We start from the raw sequence: 23,288 nt of genomic DNA, 5'->3' as shown, positions 1-23,288 counted from the left end.
ACACTTGATTCCTCAGAAAGCCTCCAGCACAGTGGAAAGTCTTGCAGATTAAATAAACTAGGTTTGCTAATCAAATTTTAGTTACTTTTTGAATAATGAAATAAGTTCAGCTATTACTTAAGTAAAGAAGTTCAGTGGTAGAGCAGCAGGGGAGAGACGTGTGCTCCAGGATTACTTTACTTTATTACATACACAACATAGCTGTGATGCCTGTGCTCTTTCAAATCCATATGTAAACCATTTCCTCCCTCCTCCGCTCGCTCTCTTAAAACCTCCGGCTCATTAGTGTTGCCTTTATGACATGGCTTTACCTAAATGCCGTGGATTTTTCCATTCCCTTTCGGGCTCACTCTCATGCTCTCACTGAGCTCAGGAGCTAAAAGAGAGGGAGCGGGAGCACGCTTTCTTGCTTCAGCAGTATTCATCTGTGGAGATTACATCTCAAAAAGCAGGACGGCCTGTTCCTTTTATACAAGCACTTACAACAGTCAGTGAATTTACACCTACAAACTTCTGATCTCTGTATGTGATCCTATTAGGTCCTGATAAACTGTAAAAACTTCTGTACAGATGTTTGTTAAATGTGCAGAAACTTTGAGAAAACCAGTCACATCTAATACACCAGAACTAAAAAAAAAACAACAACCTGCATTTCACACACACATTTGATTCAAGTCCCCCCCTCCATAAGCATTCTGTCTACTTTAAAGGTACTGCATGTAATACTTCATAATGCCTCTTTTGTGCCCCTCAGTGGCGGTAGTGAGCTGGGAATTTGCCTCATGTACTCACACCAAGTGAAATAGATAGCATCCTCCCACCTCCACTCTCGAGTCATTGGCTCCCTGTAATAGTTAATTTACAATTCCCACTCTTATTACCAAGCGTAACACAGACGAGTGCCCGTTTAGAAGGCTGAACTGATCCACCCTCTTCTACTGCATGCTCTTTAAGGCTCCCACAAACAGCGCAAACTGCTTTTAGTTTTGATGCAATGAGGTTAGAGTGAAATGAATATATGTACATAATCTGGAAAATGTGGAAGCTTTCTAAGAACAATAAGTGCAGAAACAATCCCAAACAATCTTGTCCATTTGCAATGCACATTTGAATTTTTTTTAATTGCTGGTCTCAAACAATGCAGGATATATGTTTTGATTCCTGAGATACCACGCTGAAAGATCCTGATGAATGTAATTTTTTTTTTCATGAATTCATCCACAAGGCATAACTGTGATGTCAAGGCTATTTCATGAGCAATAAGGGAGCTCAATATAACAGTGAGGGTCACAGTGTTGTATCATCTTTGCTTCTATTACTAAAACAATGTATTTTATACCTAATAATCAGAAATGGTATTCACTTCTATTAAGAAAATGAAGTGGGCCACGTGTTTGACATCCCTGCTTTAAGGTCTGTTTACCTGCATCAGTATATGCGAACCATGGTCCTTCACTCACTGCTTTTCAGATTGTTTAGCTCAGGTGGTGTCCTGTGCGTCAGGTTCTTACATGCTCTAGTTGCTTTCTCTTGATTTTCTTATTTATGCTTCTTTTTTTCTACACTCCAGATGCTTCTAGGTGTAAAACTTGAATACAATCCTCAGAACATGACACATCCTGCCTGCCCTGACTGTCATATTCTGTTTTCAACCACTTTTTTTTGGCCTTAAATCTGTCTTTTAGCTTTAAATGAATATTCCCTCATTGTGAACTAACCGTGGCCTGACCCAAAAACATGTCTTTATCTGAAAATATAATGGTTCCTCCCATTCTCAGAGTGTCTTGATAATAACTAAGCCATGAAATGCTTTGTAATCTTTCTCCATTTCTGGTATTGTACAAACGTATATGAGACAGAACCAGTGAGTCATTTGATGATGTGCACATTTTGCACAATACACATTTTCTGCATTTAAATAAGCATTTCTTCATTTTCACAATCTCTACCAGGGGTGTCAAACACATTTTAGTTCAGGGTCCACAAACAGCCTGATTACATCTTGAGTGGGTTGGACTGGTAAAATAGTGCCATAATAACCTTTAAACTTGAACTTTAGATTTTTTAATCGTTTCCATACCCTTTTGTTTAAATTTTTTAAAATATTTATTGTTATCGAGAGATACGATGTGCCAATATCGTCATGCATCGCAAGTTTATGGTATATTGTTCTGTGTGTGGTTTCATTACAAACACAAAATAGTAGTGGTCCAACATTGAAACTACATTGTTTTCAGCATCTCTGCCGTTTCCATGGAAACAGACATCATTTTCAAAACGCTGCCTTGCAAACCGAAAACTTTTCTGAAACGAAAGAGCAAAGACAATGCATTTTCACTTGAAATGTTGTCGTGAAAACAGGGCCTTTGTCTATACGTTTCCCCCTTTACTGCAAAATTATAGCAGTAATGTCAGCAGCTTCAGCGAAACCCCGTCCCCATTGGCATTTGTTGGGCGTGAATTCCCTCAGCATATTACTGAGAGGGTTCAATTCGCCAAGGTGTCAGCCAACAAGTCACATCTCCTTCCCGAGTCCCGGAATATCCTGGTGTGAAAACACCCGTACCTTCAGGTGATTCTGGGGAGTCTTTGCATTTGTTTTTTTTGTTTTGTTTTAAATTGAAAGTTATTTCCCTTTTTGCATTTTGTTTCAAATAACATGATGATTATAACTGCATGGCTTCTACGAAGAAGATTTCTGGAAAAAAAACGTGTTTTTTTTTTTATTTTCACTAGGTCGCAGACATACACATAAATATCATACACACACAATTTTAGCAGTCATCAAAATGTTTAGTTTTTGAATGTTAGTTTGTGCCTGCCTGCACAGTACCGAAGAACTCCACCAGGGGGCGACGTAACATTTGATTAAGAGTTTCTTCAAAAGGGGAATTCTCAATGAAGTCTACATCACTGGATTTCTGCGTTATTGTCACTTAAATCAACACTGTCCTGATGAGACATGTTCAGTCAGAAAACCTCACAATCTGCAAGACATCATAATTATTCTTTTCCTTTTTTCCTTTTTTTTCTAGTATGTATGAACATGAAGCTTCTTCTCATCCCAAATCCCCCAATGCCATGTCCCTGACGAAATAATTATCAGTCCAACACAAAGAGCATTAAAGACAGAGAGTGAAGCTGAGGCAGCAGTGACTGAGAGAGCCGAATGATCCCACTGGCTCCTGTATTTTACTGAGAGTGCTCAAGGGTGCGAAGTTTTTCCTGTTTATCCATTCCGTGGAAAATAATATCCTGTAAAAAGCCAATAAGTTTCTGTCTTTGAACTCGCTGAGAGGCTCTGACTGTTTGGGAGAAATGAGGGTGAGTGGCTTGACGAAGGACTTCCCATCAGCCGCCTCCAAACCTCCACACATGTTTTTGATAGACCTCCACAAACCCCAGTAATCCGAGGGCAGCTCATTCAGAGAAAAGGGGAGTGATAAAAAACAGGAGTGGGTGAGAAGGACGGGAAGGAGACATGGGAGGGAAGGATGGAGTAGAAAGCAAAGTGGGAGCGGGCCAAAGGGGAGGAAACATTTGAGTATAGTGGTTATTTCACTTCTCGAGAGGCTGAGCGGGCTTCTCCTTTGGAAATGGCAGGCCTGTTTGTTACTCAGGACCAGGGGTCTGCAACCTCCATGACCAAAAGAGCCTTTTTTGTTATTTTCTACCAAATCAAATTTACTATGAGCCGCAAAACACATTTAACCTTTCAAATGAGGCTGACACAGCTTCTAAAGTGGCATATATCCAGTAGTTTTGAAACATGTATCTTATGTTTCAATTACAATTTAGGAATATATTTTCAGCAGTATATTGTACCTGATTCTAACTCTCTACATTTTTTGGACAATTTTGACATTTTATTATAGAAGTACTTTATTAATGCCAGAGTGCAATCCCTTTAACCGTTGCTCCACGCAGATTGAATAGAAGGAAAGCTGAACATCAAATATGACAGGATAACAATTAAATAAGTAGACCAATGTAAGCACAGGAAGGATGGAATTAACCAAAACACAGCAACACTATTTACAAGGAGGAGTTATAGAGTCATATGGTGACAGGAAGGAAGAGCGTTTTAGCCATTTTGTTTTCAAGAAATAAAGTCTTTTTTGAAAATGACTCTGATGTGTACATTAAAATAAAAATAAGAAAAACAGTTAATTTAAGTACAATTCAGTGAAAGCTTAAGGGAGCCACAACAAAAGGGCCAAAGAGCCACATGTGGCTCCAGAGCCGCAGGTTGCAGAACCCCCGCTCTGGAACCCCCGCTCTGGAACCTAATCCTCATCCCAGGATCTTTCATTTGTGTAGATTAGACTGTGTGTTTGATTCCAGAAATGAGTCTTGGTGAGGAGCTCTAAAATACTCCTGAGAATAAAACGTTTTGAGAAACAATCAGTTATTTGGCCCAGATCCACTGAAACAGCCACCATATTTTTATTTGATGTCACTGACATCTTGGGCGTTGTGGTTTACAGTGTTTCTGGGTCAGTACCTTTAACAAACATCTGTGCACAAGCGTGTATTTTTGAGTGTGATTCAAAACCGTTAAGTTTGTCTATCAGAGGGCGAACAGCTCACACCCTGCAGGTCTAAAACACAACGTAATCCTTCACACTTCATTTTCCCTCATCCGTCATAAATCAGCCTGAAACCTGTGAGGGCAGACAAGCGAGTGTGTGGAGAGCGGGGAGGGAGTCCGTTCTGAGACGCTTGCTGGGAGAGAGGAGCGGGGATGGACTGTGAAATCAAAAACAGCAGGTTACAGAGGAGCCTCAGCTGGAATAACTCACTCACAAAAAGTTACTCTTCTGAGGGCCGGCTCATCCCCAAACACAGCACACCGGAGTCGTTTGACAGGCCTCCCCTCTCTCTCTCTCTCTCTCTCTCTCTCTCTCTCTCTTTCTCTCCCTCTCGCTCTCTCTCTCTCTCTCTCCCCCGTCCATCTGCCTCTTCAAACAGAAGCACGCCACTGCCATAAAACAACCTCACACTTTCAACTCACTTGCTTTGGTTTCTGAAAATGACAAATCCAGAGTTTGCGTTATTATGGAAGACAGATTTTTTTCAAATGAGTAAATACAGGATCATCAACAAACTAACTGTGCAGAAAAACACTGCTCTAAAGCAGACAGATGTCTCCATGTAGAATACAATACAATTTTTTTTTCTTTGTTATTGCTCTGCTAAAAACATCCATAGAAACTGCAAATGACATGTAAAATAAGATTATTCAGATTATACAGTGCATGATACTGTCAGGCTGTGTGGAAATACGGAAGAAACAAAGTAGAACAACGGTGTGAGGGTTGGAAAATATGAAAATGGGATGAAACAGCAATGATTTGGTTGACATTTTGGCAGCTGTTTCTCCTATTAGACCATTTGTGGCATATGATAAAACTTTTAATGCACAATGTCCAAACAAACAAAAAAATCTCTGACAATCTCAAAATCTCATAATGGAAACTCTATTCATTCATTTATTCAGTTCATTTATTTACGTGATTTAAATTACAATACAGTTTTTTCCAAGATAGTATTAAGGAATCAACAAAAATAGCAACATAAAGCTGCAGAATGTACTGAAGTGAGAGAGAGAGAGAGAGAGAGAGAGAGAGAGAGAGAGAGAGAGAGAGAGAGAGAGAGAGAGAGAGAGAGAGGACAGAGAAGAGAATGCATGTCTAAAACAGAGACCGCCAAAAAAGTTTGGTGACTTGCTGCAGTGACATACATGCATTGGAAATGATAAATACTCTCTGCAGTGATATAAACCTACAGCAGTTTAACAAAGAAGTGATTCAGGTTTCACAAGGTTTTGTAAATAGGAGAATGGGCTCTCTCTGTCTCGATCCCTTTAGTTTATTTCAAATCTACTTTTACTTACATATGGGATTGTTGGCTTTTTAAAAAAAAAAAAAATCTTTATTTGTACTTTTGGGGATGTAAAAGTGTTATGGCACTGTATGAAAAAAACTGAGTTGAGTTGAATTATGGTAGAATTTCTGTACTGGATTTCTTTAGAAAAGTTAATTAGTCTGGTTCATTATTTTACAGAAAAGTACGATATTTTCCATTTGTAGTTGTGTAACTTGTATACAAGCATGTTTTGGATGAGCTAAAAAAAAGATTCAAAAGAACTTCAAACACATATTTGTGTGGTTTTACTTACTGTAGTGTCACATGTTGAAGAATAACAAACGATAAAAACGATGGGAAAAATGTTCATTGGAAATATTGCTGGACTGCATTTCATTACGTAAACCACACCCATGCATATGTTTGATCACCAGCTGTTATGCAACGGAAGTGCAAGTGCATGCCTAAATGCAAATTTAATAGACTGTGTGTTAAATTTATATCATATAACACTCATGCAGATGAATCACGATGTATGGGGCATTCTGTTGCTTGTATCTATGAATGACAAGCCACCAAAAGTTACAGACTGACCATCATGTGAAGAATCTGAAATGGCAAAGTATCTGATAACCACAGCTGCCAAAATAAACTGTCAACAGCGGTCCACAGCTGGCTGAGAGCACTCACCCAGTGGCCTGATATTCTGAGACGTGTAACACTGGTTATTGCAGCTCACTCTGACAGTTGCTAGTGACACGGTGTTAACACTATTCCAGCAATAACGTATAGTAATGCTCCAATTAAAGTGCAGTGGCATGCAGAAAATGTTGGCTAGAGTGAGCTGGGGGGGGGGGGGGGGGGGGGGGTCACCTGGTGGCGGCTCCTCCGAGTGTGAGAAGGAGAGCGAGGTCATTGACTGTGGGACAGAGTGACACTGCAAACACAGACACAGACAACACAAACAAGAGGCCGACACTGTTGCCTGAGGTTGGGGTGGGGGTGGGTGGGTGTGTGTGTGTGTGTGTGTGTGTGTGTGTGTGTGTGTGTGTGTGTGTGTGTGTGTGTGTGTGTGTGTGTGTGTGTGTGTGTGTGTGTGTGTTTGTGGGGAGGGGGGGTTGCTGCTGCACAGGGTGCATTCAGATGTGCTCTGTACGAGGATGGAGGAGTGCTCGTGCACATGGCTGTGTTTAGGGCCTAGAGGCTTGTTTAGCTGACCTCAGTGAAAGCAAACCTCATGACAGAAGGTCTGGCATTGTCTGTGTGCCCGGGCTGCACTGGAGCCAGACGGTCTGCCGGCCGCCAGCTTTGCTTGCTTATAACGGCTGAGAACATCCGATCCCCTTGGGGAGGACAGGAGGGGAGGGGGGGGGTCTACTGCACCACTCGCCACTTTCCTCTCTGTCTTTATCTCTGCTCTTTAGACAAGGAACAAGCATTAGCCAGGTCATCAACTAGTATGTTTATTATGTATGTGCGTGAGTGCGCGGCAGTGTGTGTATGTGTGTATGTGTGTGTGTGTGTGTGTGTGTATGTGTGTGTGTGTGCGTGTGTGTGTGCGTGTGAGGCAGTAGGAAGAAAACAACAAGGGGGTAGAGGGAAAGGAGGAAAAGTTTGGATCGAAGCGCATGAAACAAATGGAAAATTTTATCCGTGAGAACACAGAGGGAACTCAGGGGAAGAAAAACTGACACTCTGACTTTTATTATAATTTGGCCAACTGTAGAAAAACTTTCCATCGCAGGTAATCACAGTAAGTCAAAGTACTTCATTGATGAATGTGTCTTCTTTTATCCAGTCCAACTCACTCCAGTTAGTTTGTCTATCACACACACAGAAGGCTAAAACTTTGTACTCTGACAGGAACAAACGTTTCTAATCACCTCCAGACGCTCATGCCCAACCATGACACAACACTTCCACTGCAATACTATTTGCAGTGTCCGTCCAAATTAAAAAAAAAGGCCTTACAAGAACTCTCCACGTGCTCGGTGAGCAGTTTTGGCCATTCTTGAAAATCCCATGTGAAGGAAATGTGGAACATTCTGATGTTTTCATATTGCATAACTTGCTGGGTGGAGTATTTTCCCCCCTCAAGTCTCTCAAAATAGTAATGTTTCATTCCCTGTGTGTGGTGTAAGGTGGAACGCAAACAAGTTAGCGGGAAGGTGGACAAGCGTTACCTCTTCTGTTTTGCCGCTCTTTCGGTGTGGGAACAGGCGGCTATCTCCATGACTGCATGGAAAAAAGGGGAAACCGAGGCATGGGGAGGACAAACTCTCCCAGAGCGCAGATTCATGAGGTGGGAGTCAGAAAGGGAAAACCTGAACATAATGAAGACGGAAATACATAAAACAGAGAAGCTTTGGCTTAGTGCAACAGTCCCTCTATTGCAACTGCACAAAATCAGAGTTGATGCAGGGGAATCTCTCGAGACATAAAACAGGATGAATTTATATTTATATTATTTACTACTATATACAAACACATCGTTATATCAAAGTTGGTGTAAAAGTGATCAAAATAACACATGTTTCTGATCATAAAATTCTCTAAATGAGCTTTCATTTTGCTACATTATTGCGTACGAGACTAAAATACATCATTTTATTTACAAAAGAGTAAAATAAATATGACTCCCTCAACCAATTGAGTGTGTTGCAAATAGATACTGTCATTTGTGCTCATATTCAAGTTCGAGTTTTTTCCCCCTACATTCCTACACATTTTTATATTAATGCACATGAAACGAGTGGACTAACTGGCTACAGCAAAGAGGCCAAACACTGGGGTGTTTATTCTACTATTGGAAATATTATCCAGCCTTCACCACATGACTTGAAATACAACTCAAACCAACCAAAGTATAATAAAATAGGGTGAACATAATGTATGTTAAAGACATGACAAATTGATTTTCAACTGCTGGCTTGTGTTACCAACGAGACACGTGTGAACCAACTACCAACAAATTGCATATTTCATAAATCGCAAAAATGTTAATGTTTGCAAATTGTGAGACAATCCAGAAATGTCCTTCCTCCGTACAGGCTCTTCTCCACAGTACCATTAAAGAGGATCTTGTGGCGTATCCAGTCATGGTATGATGACATTTCTGAACACCAAAGCTATCTAATCTGATGATCTTACAGAAGGAAACCAGCATGTTTAGCATGACGGCACAGAAAAGGTCATGCAAAATTGGACTTCACCTGATGAATTAGTTTCACTTGGACATGATCAAACGGACACTAAAATCAGCTTTATAGGGCGCCAATTTCAGAATGAAGCCTGTTGCGTTTCCCACAGTATTGTTGGACCACATGTTCTCCTATTGGAAACATCTTTCTCTGTCGGGACATCTTACTTTTCTTAATGCTTTCATTTTCAACATCCCTAATAGTCTTTTAGTTGATCTCCACTGGGAACAGCGAGCAGTCATCTGCTGTCCAGATCCCTCAGTGTGTGTCCGGTAGCCGACTCCTCGCTACACACTTGCAACACAGAACGAGGCCCAAACAACGCTGCACATCTGGGGCCTGAGCTGGCCTCCAGCCAGGAGCTCTCCCTTCTCCTTCTCCCTCTGTGTACATTACAACTCGCTGTAAACGTACATTTTCATACCAGCGGCCCAAAACACGGCTCATAGAGACATTCCTTACCCGCAGAGGTCAAACAAAGTTTATACGTAACACGTCTGAAAAACATGTTGCCGCATTGCCGACGCTGGTTTGTTTGAAGGAGCATTTCGAGCAGAATCCTCGCAGATATCTAGAAGATCTTGTTTGTCACAGGTACCGTGTTTCTGCATGAGCACATACTTCACAGAGATTTAAGTCAATGCTTTCTGGTGTGGAGACATTTTCCAGATTAGCTATCACAGAAATGAACAAAAAAAAAAAAGAAAAGAAAAATGTAACGCTGCAGATTGTTCAACCACCAGATCAAATGATCCCCTCTCAGCTGCAACTTCATCTCAGCCTTCACAACCGTGGGAACAAACTCAATATCTGGCCTGAAATCTGCATGAAGATCTTTGTTAAGCGGCACATCAAAGCTGCAATCATAAACATAAATAGTGCTGTGGTATGTCACAAGAGCTGAGGGCACCATATTCTCCTCCGATCTAAGCATGCATTCTTTAGAAAATACTTACAAGTTCCTGAGGCTGTCTGACTACCATCCGTCACGTTAATGTTTAATATCACCCGGCTCACAGCAACATTTACTGTGTCGCCGTGACAAAGCTTCACGATTTCAAAAGAGGTAGTTTGGTCAAACTGTTCCTGTGATCGATTTGAAAGGAACATCATTGCTGCTTTTCTGACCAAAATAGACGGATTCCTACTCATTTACCACCTCCTGACTGTATGTGAAAATGAGGCTTTGATGCTCATGCGACTTCACGGCCAATAGGGTCACTTTCAGTGACGTCTCGTCTCGGGTCTCAGTGTTGCACGATGTCTGCTACTCTTACGAAAACATCTGAATAAATCAGCAACCACAGTTCCAGTTATTGACAATTCCAGTCAGTATGTTCTTTGTTATCTTGACATTTCACAAAGGCCTCCTTCGTGCTGAATTGGACCTTCTGCTACACTGTTTTGCCCTCGGGCCATTGGTTTGACATCCCCGATGTAAACAGTAGCAGATGACGCTAAAGAGGGCTTCCAACTCAGAGGGCAGGAAAGAGAGGGACAGCAGTTTTTATCTGAGAGGAGTTACAAGTAACAAGATTAACTGAACTTTAGCGATCAGAACTGATTAGTTCAATTAGAGTAATTAGTTACAAGTGCATTAAGGCCAAGGGTAGGCTTGTTAGTAAAGCATTACTGCGGTCTCAACACTGGTGACAGACAATACTGTCCACTGCAGATAATGTAGCTCCTCCTGCTTTCTGCAGTTCTTCAGTGTGCCATATGTAAACAGTGTATTCAGAAGATCTCAGCCTTCATAATAAACAACCAAACGCTGCAGGATTCGTGAAGGTCTGCAATGTTTCTAAATTAGCAAATTTTTTGGGCATAAATACAACTAACAGGTAGTTGTTGCTTAAGTACAATCAAAGCTAACATGAAATGTTAACACATTTGACCAGATGAATTACAGTCTGGAGAAACTCGTCCATCAAAAAAAAAAATTTAAAACAAGAAGGCTGAGGACAATTGAGCAGCAGCTGTTGTCCCAGCAGCGCACCTCCTCACATCTAAGGCATCTACAGACTGTTGTTAAAAGACAAAAGGATGCTACACAATGGTAAACATGCCTCTCTCACAATAATTTTGAGATGTTTTGCAGCAATAAGAATTAAGATAACCTTGAATTTGTTTTCATGAAACAGTAAAAAGTTCTGTTTTGAATATGTGATATATTGTGATTCTCTGGTTTTCAGTAGAAGATAGGATTGAAGGGACTGCAAATCATTGTACTATGTTTTAACTTACCTTTTGGAAAATGGATTGATGTCATAAATTTCCTCATAACTGTTCTCTCCTTTGAGAACTGTTCTGGAATATTCATTCAGTTTTCCACAACTGCCCGATGCAGTACACCTTTAGGCAAGACATTTTGTAAAAAATCTGACAAACTGTAAACGTATTATATTTGTCTTGGCTCCAGGTCTGTTTCTGTTTTCTGGCAAAGTCACTACAGTCTTTTGCTTCGTCCACAGACAGAGACACTGTGTCCCTATTGGACAAAATGATATTAAATATAAGGGGAATCTGAAAAATGAATAGTGTTTTCATATCGAGAGTATGTCTGCTCCTTAATAAGCTGAAATTAAGTTATTCAGTTTCATAGTCACTGCCAGACACCTAAATAATCCCTTTTGTACGTTGAAGAAGAGCCAATTCTGTCACGGCCCCTTTTCCCCCCTGTCTTCATCTTCCTTTCTAACTGAACAAGGGTTGACAAGTTCTTGTCGTTCCTGGCCGGTTGGAGGGAGCCCCTACAAAAGAGCCCTTGTTTGAGACTTACCCCTGTCAGACTGCGCACTTTGATATTAAAAACTCTGCTGGAGTGAGAGGTGGGGGGGTGCAGACGAGTGCTCGAGTCAGGAGAGAGGAGGGGAGCAGCAAGGGAAAGATGAAACAGATGAAAACAAACTCCTACTGTCTCCTAAACCCATGTCTGTAGGTGTAACCTCATAATGGACTCACAAATATTTGTCCAGTCAAAACAAAATAAAACAGCTCTTTGACTCCTCGTGTAGTGAGTCTGATCAGCCTCCACCAGCGTGTCTCTAGCTTGTTCTAGCTAAAACAACCACCTGCCTCTTCTCTTGTATTCTCACACAGTGATCGCATTGACACAGGAGGCCTCTCTTTAGATGTGAACAAGCCTCTTAGGCTGGATCGGAGCCATCGCCAGAGGGGAGAAATCCCCTGATACTGTACCTCACCGACTGAGGCCGTGCCAGAGACCTGAAATACTAGCAGATGCCTGGTTGTGCCCAAAAAGGTGCTTGTGCCAGCAAAAATAAACCGTCTCCGAGGACCGACTTTACCTTGCCCTCGTTTCAAACCTACACCAGGGAGAGCATGCTTGGCATGAGAACTCAAGGCTGTAACTTTGGACTTCTCGAGAAGAACTGAACTGTCACTGTGGGACATTAAACACAAAATCTTTTTTCCCCCCTAAATTATCTTTAATTCTATCTAATAATCTTAAGATTATTGCAATGGAACAAACGACAATCATCGGTGTGTCATCTTTAATAACAAAGTGACACAAATGTGCAAGAAAAAGGCCCAGGATAGTTTCAGAGAGCTGCAGGGTGGAGTAGTGACTAGCGAGAAGGCCGTGGGTCCAAATACAGGCGGGGCATGTCTGTGTGGAGTTTTCATGTTCTTCCCGTGTGTGTGCGTGGGTTTCCGTGACATCAGCATCCTCCTGGACTCTGATAGAGTCTGTAGCAACGACATATTAACCACAAAGAACCTAGATTTGTTGAGGAAGCTGAAAAGATGACCGTGACCTGAAATCTGCCCACAGAAAAGAATAGGTAGATGAAATGTGCCCACATTTTATTTTCAGAACCGTTTTGTGGGATTTTGTGAAATGACTCAGTTTTTGAGCTGTGGACTAACGTATGTATTACACAATTTGGAGGGAGTCTGGGTTGGAATGATGCCTTGAATGAACAACATAGTTTTCAGGGATCTACTCTCTCTCTCTAGTCAACACATCGCCTACTCTGCATAATTATGTTTGTTGCCGGGTTATCAGATCTATCTCTGTCACATTGTGTTTAAAGTTATGTCACCAGTGTCCCAGACAAAGAAAAAATACACTTTTTACACTTTAAAATCCAAGTTAAGCAAAGCTGCCGAATCTAACACTGGAACACAAAATCATGCTATTAACTCTACACAGAACCTACTTGGACTCCTTAAGATCCTGATTAAAGTGCACTAATTTCACACTAATACCAATAGATTGCATTTTCAGTTAACAAGCCTTTTGCAGATAATCAAGTATGATGACATGAGTGAAGTGACATGCAAACGGGAGTATTTCAATGAGGTGTACATTTTTGCTTGTGCTGACCATGCAGTGACTGGATGATCGCGTTAAGATAAGTAGCAAAACGAAATCACACAAACTGTGGGCATGTGTAATGTGCAGGGGGAGAACGTGACCCAATAGAAGCTGTTTCGTCAGGTGAGGCATGTATAGGAGGATCCAGTGGATAAACATGCAAGGGGAACTGTCCCCCAGGCCCAGAGTAAGTGCCCAGTCATATGTGAACAGGCGGATCACCTTAAAAAACACATTATCAAAAAATTAAATGTCATTACATCTCTCTCCAGCACATAATTCAGACCGTCCTTTGATCTGCAGCCCATTCAGGAATGAGAGGCAGCAACACACATGAGTCTGTACACTTCGTAGACAGAGGCGACAAGCTGCTGCTTGTCTGCCATTCAGGAAGAATGTACAAGCAAGTGTAATGAGGATTTTCTTTTTCTTTCTGGTTGCGAGGCGCCTGCTATTATCATGATTCTGAAAAGTCCCGAGGGCAGTTATTACAGCATTTATATTAATTCCCCTGGATTTCTTCATTTTGTTCATACAGGCTGAAGAAAAGAAAAAAAAAGACACAAGCAATTAGAGGAATACCAGTGGAGAGAGGAGATGGGCTCAGTGATGGCACACAGAGTGCATTGATCTGTGTGCTGCTTTATGTTCAGCATTTTTATCCTCCTAACGACAATCCCCTGGTTGTCTTATGTACACAGTCCCGCTGTACTGAAGCTGACCGAGCCTCTGTAGCTGCGGGCTCATTCCTATTAGCAATCAGTTGCCTTGTTAATGGCTGTAAGAACATCATCAGGCCTCTGGCTCTGACAGGCTGCCGCCATCCCTACCTGCTGCCACAGGCGAGGGGATGGGCGTTCACATAAATCTGCAGAGGAATCTGTGAGAACCACACCACCGCGTAATTGTAGCTGGCTCGCCTACTCCGTCCATGTTTCGCCTAAACAGGTAGGAGCCAGACGTGGAGAAGGGATATCAGAAAACTGACACTTGTCATACACTCAGGTATTTGATCAGCATGATGGATTACAGGAGAGGAAACATAAATATCCATGTAAGGCGGGTGTAGAGGTGACTCCTGCAGCTCTGACTCAGGAGTGTTACACTGATTTTCACATGACAGCCAAACTGGCGGATGAGAACGTTGAGAACTATAACTAAAGTGTATTTGATTGCAAGGGCAGATTCAGACTATTTTGAGCGCAGAGGGTAGCATTGGCATGGGGTGGTACTTAAAAGTGATAAGAATGATGACTGACTGTGAGACACCTGTTTGATATTCATTATTTTTAATATTTATCTTGTTCAGTTTCTACTGCTCTTGATTCTCCATTGCAGGTTGTAAGCCATTCAACAGGCTCATGAGCTTCATCAGTGGTACAACACAAAAAAAACATTATTTTAACACACAAAAGACACAAAAGAGAAATATCCTCAAAAGTGAACTTCAGACAGGAGTCTAGTCCTTCCATTTCTGTTCAAGTTAGCGTTAGTTTTGAGTATGAATCCGTCTCAAACTGGAAGATTAACTTAATGATCAACATCACTTAATGGAGCACAGAGGTTGGCCATTTAGAAAAGACACCATTGATGATCACTTGTTGTTCAGAGATATTACAGGATCTTGTGTCTTCTGGGAAAAGAAAGAAAAAACAAATGGGGGATCGAGGATCTATTTTGGACTTGATTGTAGCTATGGTGTGTTTTGACTCAGTATTTCTCTTTCATGCTGTTCCTTTCTAGTTCTTTCTCATACTTTAGTCAGACTCTTTGCACCTGTTACATAATCTAATAATAATTTAGGAAGCTACCAGAAGCTCCACTGTATCTTACTATTTTCAAATAAAAATCAAGCAATCACATTCATCATATCATGGCTGTTCTTAGATGAACCTTTTGTCAGGCTCTGAACCAGTGAGACAGATCTGTTTGTATTTTCAATATACAGGTTCATTTAGTATAAACCATATACATTGGAAAGGTTTCTGTTTTCCTTAATTGAAATTTAAAAAAATCTTTTTATACATAAACTGACATGAGTCTGAAAGTCATTAAAATACAATAAGTACACAATCTCAAAACATTTGAATATTTAATTTATTTATTTTTTGTCTCTCACCAGAAGCTCTAATCATTACAAATAAAACTTCATAATTGTTTTTTGCTTGAAAGTGTGTGGATTACACGTTACATACAGTATGTATAAGCATTTTTTTTTTTGTTAAAATACCTTTTTCAGAAATGAATAATTTCAAATCTGATTCCTGGGTATTTAGATAAGGAATGAGTACAAAGAAAGCAGGACGTGTTCCTTTCATCACCAAGCAAATATAAACTGCACTCCTCTGTGCTTTTCTGAACCTGCTCCTCTCACCACCGCTCCCCTCTCTTTTACAGCGAGGTGCTGACAGAAGTTAGCATTCACAATCTTTCTGTTAAGGCTTTAACAGGAGCCAGATGAAAGACAGCAGCAGATTAAGATGTTAAACAGCCTCATATGGGATGGCACGGGACAAGTGAGGCGGTCGGGGCTGGAGCGCAGTGGAAATGGAGACAAACAAAAGCCCAGGAATGTCAGATGGAGATCATGTTGCACGGCCCTCGAGAAATAAGACATGTTATTAACACTGGCTTCTCTCGTTGGTTGGGAAGCCCTCAGGGGGATGTTAATATGGTCTCATGGGGCCGAACAAAGATCCCGGGTGTTGTCCCTTTGGGTAAAGTACCTTTTGAAAAACTTTAATTCAACATAATTTGATAAAATGCTCTCCAACTTAACATAAAAAAAGGACTTATATGTCACTGTTGCGAGGTATTGTGTTGCTGATCCATACTATTGAGCAGATGAGCCAACAGTTCCTGGCCAGAAGCTGCCTTGTCTACTGGAGCTGTATTGGCAAAGAGGTGAGTATTGAATGTAAAGTTACACTTTACTGAGGCTGGCAAGCCTGACATAAATTTAAAGCAGCACGGTCATCATGCTTCTAACATCCAAGGCGATGTCATAGCCCATAAAGCTTTCACACAGGGTAGCGAGGCTGTTCTAATGCATTTCAGCAGTTTCGTTGTTGAAAACAGTGTAAAAAGTCTGTATCTCTGAGCTTTAACCCTGGTCTTATATCTATATCTGCAAATGAAAAGAAGGCATCACATGAATGTAATTAGTGATTTGCTTCCAACTCATGTTAGTCATAAGGGCACAGCTCAAAGACAGTGAAATAAACACTATTGTTAAAATAATGAAAACCATTGAGAGTGGCTGGACTGGTATTCAGACACCTCTTTTTATGAAAGTCACAACAAAATGATGGAACAATTACAAAGGGGCTGGTTTTGCATTGCAGAGTTTTTACGGTGAAATACAGCTGCTCAGTAGACTCGGCAGGCTCTTAAAAAAACGCATCAGTTTCTCCTCTCTGGACCCCTCAGTGTTTCAAGTGCAGCAGCTCAGAGGAGACTGGAGCCTCGCAGTTCCTTTTCTGTTTCTTTTCTTTCCACTCACCCTCTGAGCTGATTGTGAATGGCGTGTGCAGAGTAATGAGTGCATGGTTTGATTTGGTGGGGCAGCTCTTCTCGGTGTGTTTTTCCTCTATCACACGTAAAAGAGAGAGAGAAACAGCTCACTACTTTGTTTGCTTTGTTGAGTCTCTGTATGTAAGTCAGATGATGGAATGTAATAAGTTCCGCTTGACACATTGGTCTGAATGAAAAACACACCATATCACATGCATGTGTACACACACACACACACACACACACACACACACACACACACACACACACACACACACACACACACACACACACACACACACACACACACACACACACACACACACACACACACATTCCTGGCCCCTCTCTGGCACTCATACACTCAGCAGGTATGTCAGTGTGGAGACAGGCGGTGGTGTGTGCCCCAGGAATGCGAAACCTGACCTCTGGGCTGGAATTTGAGCCTCCTCACTCATCTTCACTCTTTTCAGAGGTAGACTCTTGTAGACTCTCAGTGCCACGCTGCCCAGCAGAGCACTTCTACAACTGCACAAAGTCAAACAACTGGGGCCCGTTTCATGCTCCGGCTGTAACTACATGGAAATATCACAACACTCTGAAAGCAAAAGAGCTTCCTGACACTGCCTTTGTCTTAAGTGACAGGCTAATGCCAACAACGTGGACTCCTTGGAGGACTAGAAAGAAACACATATTTGTGGAAGCACAGAAAAGCTATTTGTGGTGTAATGTTGAAAGTTGAAATGCTGATTAAAATTTCAAATCAGGTGAAAATAAAACGTACAAGCTCTCAAAAGGACATTTCTACTGTTTTTGTTATTTGAGCCAATAACATTATTGGTATTTCCTAAACAAAGCCACAGATGAGGAATGTGTTTCTGCCCTGAATCTGCTCCGTCTTCGGTGTTACACCGGCGTCATTTTCAGCCATGGAGAAGTCACATTCAGTGACAACGCTTCATCAAATACACTGATGAGTCATTTCTGTGAAACACGTTTAGGTTGAGATCAACTGTGTGAACAAGGCGTGCCAAAAAAACATGAATAAGACTTAAATATATATTAAAATGAACACGGGGGTAACAAACATAACTTTGAAACATAAATAGTACAGATATTTGGGTTAAATTGAGCATGCTCACTTAAAATTTTGTCTAAAGAGTTTTTTTTGTTGTGTTTTTTTTTTAAGCAGAAAGCCCTCAAAACTTCATTCAGGGAGAATAAAAAAGTTTTGGGGAGATGGAGCTGAGCTAATGTTTCCCTCCGTTTCCTTCCTTGACTAAACTTAGCAAGTTGGATTAGTTTGAGACATTAAAGAAACAATTAGCTTAGCTACATTTGTTGGCAGGGAGGTTTTGATGGAGCTAAGCTAATGTTTCCTTCCCCCTCTGTTAACTAACCCAACCCACTTACTTTAGTTTAAAGGCAGAAAACATTGAGAAACGACTCCATCTGTTTGTGTAGCGGTGTAGAGCGAGCTAGGCTAATGTTTCTCTCCGTCAGCTGCCTTGAAGCCTAACTGCGCCAACAGGCCCACGGCTGTAGTTTTCTGGTAGACGTCTCAGATTGCTGCAGCTTTTAGAAAGTTGAAGAGGGTCAAATTATGTGAGCTGCCGTCATTAATGCACGGTCTGTATCATATGAGGCTCCTCTGCATGCGGAGAAACATAACAAAGCCGAATCAGCAACGTGGACATCTCGGCTCCTGAGGAGAGGAGGAAGAGAGCCCACATGGCCGAGCCTAACCGCCTCGGCAGCTCCAGCCACCCAATCAGCCCCGGTCCACACAACCACCGTCACTGCAGGCCAAACCTCAGACTGGAAGCTTGGAAGGTAAAGCAGTGTGACTGCATTTCCTGAGTCCACCCCATTTAAACTCACAATATGGAACATATTAGGAGGCCTGCAGAAAAAAAAAAAAAAAAAGGGGGGGGGGGGGGGGCGTTCCTAGATGTTCTCTTTTACAGCCCCTTGGAAAAAAAAAAAAAAGAAAAAAACCTCAGTCAGACTTCTAAAACGACAAACCGGGCCTGTGGAAAAAAATTGTTGAGCCCTTGGCGAGATCAGTGAGCATGACACACTTTAATATATAGGATTACTTCTCCAAACATGTGACACTCTGTGCAAAGTAATGCAGAATACATTCACTTAACACTAAGTGTAAAGTGATTTGTGTTTGGTTCTCTCAGAGTCACATTTCCCCCCACCCCAGAAAAAACCCACAAGCAGCCCCGACCACAATCATGCAGGCATAAAAATATGTCTCTCAGCACGAATGAAGTGCCTACTGCATCCATGTGCTATTGCCTCACATTTTAGGTACAGGGGTCAAGAAGGATTTGATTATAGCCCTTAATGCAACTCTATTAAAGGTTGGTATAGCCTAAATTACAGAGATTTCTGAGATTATATCATTCAGATTACAGCAAACATATTTTTCCTATCATCAGTGAAACTCCACATGCAAACAGAGAATCAAACTGTACCAAGAGGGAGAAAAAAAGACATTTTAAAGAGATTTCACTGAGTTCTGCACTGACTGAAGTCTACTCCATTGGTATTGGGTCAAATAAAAGAAATCTCTGATCTGACATCCTGGTTTAGGTTTGAGAGAGCGAGCAGTGTGCACACTCAACCAAACTTTTGCTGTAGAAATAGAGTGTAACTTCATTCTCACTGTGCATTTCGGTTTTTCAAAGCAGTACAAACAGAAGATGACGGACAACAAGATCTGAGGTTTCAAACAGCAGCTGAGAGGTTTTAACATGAAAATGTAGTTTATCATCTATGTGAGTGCCACAATACGATAATGTGATTTGAGCATAGGAGCCTTCAGCTGGTTCATAAATGTTGTCAGAATGGAGCTGAAGGGTACACACTGGTGTGTGTGTGTGTGTGTGTGTGTGTGTGTGTGTGTGTGTGTGTGTGTGTGTGTGTGTGTGTATGTGCTCACACTGTGGCGTTCCTTTAACCTCTGTGGAAACTCACTAAAATAAATCCTTTCTCATACGTCAGAGAGGCCCCTGTGCACCCTGTAATTACTGAGGGGAGGGTGGGATCTGCTAAAGAGCATCAGGACTAGGCTGTATTTGGCTTCTGAAAAACCACCTAAATGCTTACTCAATGCTCTATTCCAGGCTCAGGAGAGACCTGCAGCACAGCAGCAGAATCATGGCTTGTCATTCATAAAATACAAACAAGAAGTTGTACTTCATATGGACCAAATGATGCATAAAGCACTGCTTATGATGACAACATTATAATAACATCTTTAACGGTACAGTATGCAATGTTTACAGTCGAAAACAAACTGAAATTTAATGTTGCACCGAACTTCACTTACGTTACCTAGCAAACAAGCTTGTGTGTGAGCCTGACAGGTAATATAAATTTGTACCACATAGTGGTGCAGCGAGCCTTTCTGCATCCAATTCAAGAGCAGAAGAAGCAGCAGATTCCTGAAACTACTCTAGACACCCACTGCACCAAAGTGACAAGACTTCAATCTTATATACTTCACCTTTCAGCCAGAGGTGATCTGTGTGGAGCAATGTGTAAAGGAATTTTCCTTTTGCATTGATAAAGTATTTCTATTCTGCCCTCTTCTATTCTAGTATTTTATTTTGCTACTTTTACAGAATCAGTATGATCGCCAGTGGCTGAATCAAAAGATTACATTTTTCATTGTTTTCTCTGTGGCTTTTTCTAACTTTGCAAAGCCCAACACACAGGGTCGAATCGAACCCTTGGTGGGCTGCTTCTGGCAGCTGGTATATATGTTTGACAGCTCTCCTTTAGGTTTTCAAGCATCTTTTCTGAGCCCTTTGTTTATTTCGTCTGTCCTCTCAATTCCTTACATTTTATAAAGATCATCATTGTGTTTTTGAAACTATATTTCAAATGATTTGTATCATTGTTTTTTCTCAAGCCTGATTTATACAAGAAGGGGGCCATCATTGAATTTCATGCCCAACAAATGCAAAAAGCAAGATAAGACCATGGAGAAAGGATGCCTGTTGAATGTGAAGCCTGGAACAGGCAGAACCAGGAGCCACATGACTGAGTGAACAACCAGATAACATTAACATGGAGCAGCAGACACACATGGCCTTCTTTGGGTAGAAATGCTTGAAGTTGTCAGCTTATAAATCGGAAGCTGATGGTTTGATTTCCTTCAAGGGCTTCAAGTAACTTTAATAATCTGTACCTTTTATAAAAGTATAGAATTTGAGCCTGTTCGTTTATCCATCCTTCTACCATTTTGTCTGTCGCACAGTCTAAGGGTGTTGACAGTGACTGCAGCTGAATGTGGGTGAGGGCAGGGACTGCCAGGACAGGACCAACACAAATACCCAGACCATCACACACACACACACACACACACACACACACACACACACACACACACACACACACACACACACACACACACACACACACACACACACACACACACACACACACACACACACACTTTCAAACCTATGTGATTAAAAGTAGTTTCATACATCTAGAAAGGTGCTGCTACTATAGAAATACAACAGTGATAATAATGTTGGTTTTCTGTACTGCCTACTATCTGCTGTGTAATTTGTGCCATTTTTGTCACATTGAGAGAAACTGTTAACCTACAGATGGCGAAATATGTGTGATTTTGAAAGGTTTCATACGTGCCAACTGATTTTAATAATTTTCAATCGTTTATAATGATGATTACCGAGACTGACTGAAGAATATTTGGAGCTAGTGCAAAGCTCTACAGCTTTGTCTGGACTGACACACCAAAATATTACCTTATGTCATATCAGATATATGTTATTTTGCAGTATTTCTGCCATTAACGCCATCATTTTTGTTTGGTCTCCTTTGTTTTTGGTTCTCTTTTAGTATCCCAAAGCCTATCTTGAGACATTTTCTATTTACACATATTAAATGAGTGCACCATAAAAGTTTAACAAATGTAAAATAGTAACATGGTTTTAAAATATCCTTTATCAACACCATTAGGCTGCATTCTACCATTTCTGTGTATTGATTTTCGGTGTACAAGTATTTGTACTGCTACTAAATTAAACATTGTGCACTTTTGCTGTAGTGACACATTGAATATGAAGCTAAGCACCTGAGCCATCTACTGTCATTTTATTTTTTTGTGCCTATTTAAGGTGAAAAAGTATCCAACAGAAAATGTCTCCCTTGTCCCATCTCACCCTGCGTGCTAGTCCATAATCCCCTCTGAGAGCGTGGATCCCCTGTGTGCTCGCATGTGTCAGCACGCCCAATAAGTGGCGAGCATGGCAGCTGCGAGGAGCTGTAATTAACACCCTCAGCCAAGGTGAGAAGACTTCCGTGAGCCGCCGTTCATGAGAGACAGAGAGCAGGAAGTGTTTCAGGCGCTCTGTGTAATCTCTCTTCGTTTCAAAAGGTGCTATTATTACCTCACTGTGCTTTTACTGGGGCCAGATGTGCAGGACTGGGGTCATCAGAAGTAGTAGCAAGCTGCGTTGTTTCCACATCTGCCCGGCTCAAATGACCTACTAACTTTGTATTACTGACTTTTACATCTGCTTTTGACGCTCCTGAGAACAAAAGGAGAGAATTACTTTTCATTTGGGCCGAGCTTTGGGTAGGGGATGTTTTTGTTCCTTTAGTTTCCACAGAGTGCACAAGTTTAGTGTCTTGTCTGCGATGATCAAACCTTTTCTGTTTCTAGCTGTGAACATGGAGGACCAGACCTTAGAGGAGGCTCACAGACAAGAATTTACAGTCAAAGGAATGTACTGAGGCTTTGGCAGGACACAAGCCATAATAACAGGGTTTCAAAATTCAGAGCTTTAAAAAGCAGTTGTCCACTCAACTCACAGACTGAAAGTGCACAAAGACACAAATACATACATCCACAGAGTGCTGCGCGTTTGTGATTGTAGGACATCTCGTCCACAGACAATAAAAATTAGACGTGGACGAGATGTCCGGAACCACATGGACGAGTTGTCCAGGGTTGCCGTTTTGTGGACGAGTTGTCCCACATTTCTGTTGTCAAAGGTAACCGCTAATGTGTCCTCCTCGGAAAGCAAAGCTCAAACTACAGGTCAGCATATCGCCCTAACAAGGGAACAAAATGTAGGGTGACTGACTTTTTTGGGGGCCCCTAGAGTGACGAAAACCTCTGCAAAAAAAAACCCCACTGAGGGCTGCGGCCTGCTAATCAATACCATTCCTGAGCTCATGGAGCGCACAAAGCTGCTTACATGGCTTTTCCTCATCTCTCCTCCATCTTGCCTGGAGTTGAAGTCCTCCTGCCACAACTATTCCGGCTCTGGAGCTCAGAGGAGCAGGCGCCTTCCCAGAGATGCAGCCACATA

The sequence above is a fragment of the Lipophrys pholis genome, assembly GCF_963383615.2.
Source record: "Lipophrys pholis genome assembly, chromosome: 11".
NCBI classification, from domain to species: domain Eukaryota; kingdom Metazoa; phylum Chordata; class Actinopteri; order Blenniiformes; family Blenniidae; genus Lipophrys; species Lipophrys pholis.
Note: the sequence above shows the minus strand (reverse complement) of the source record.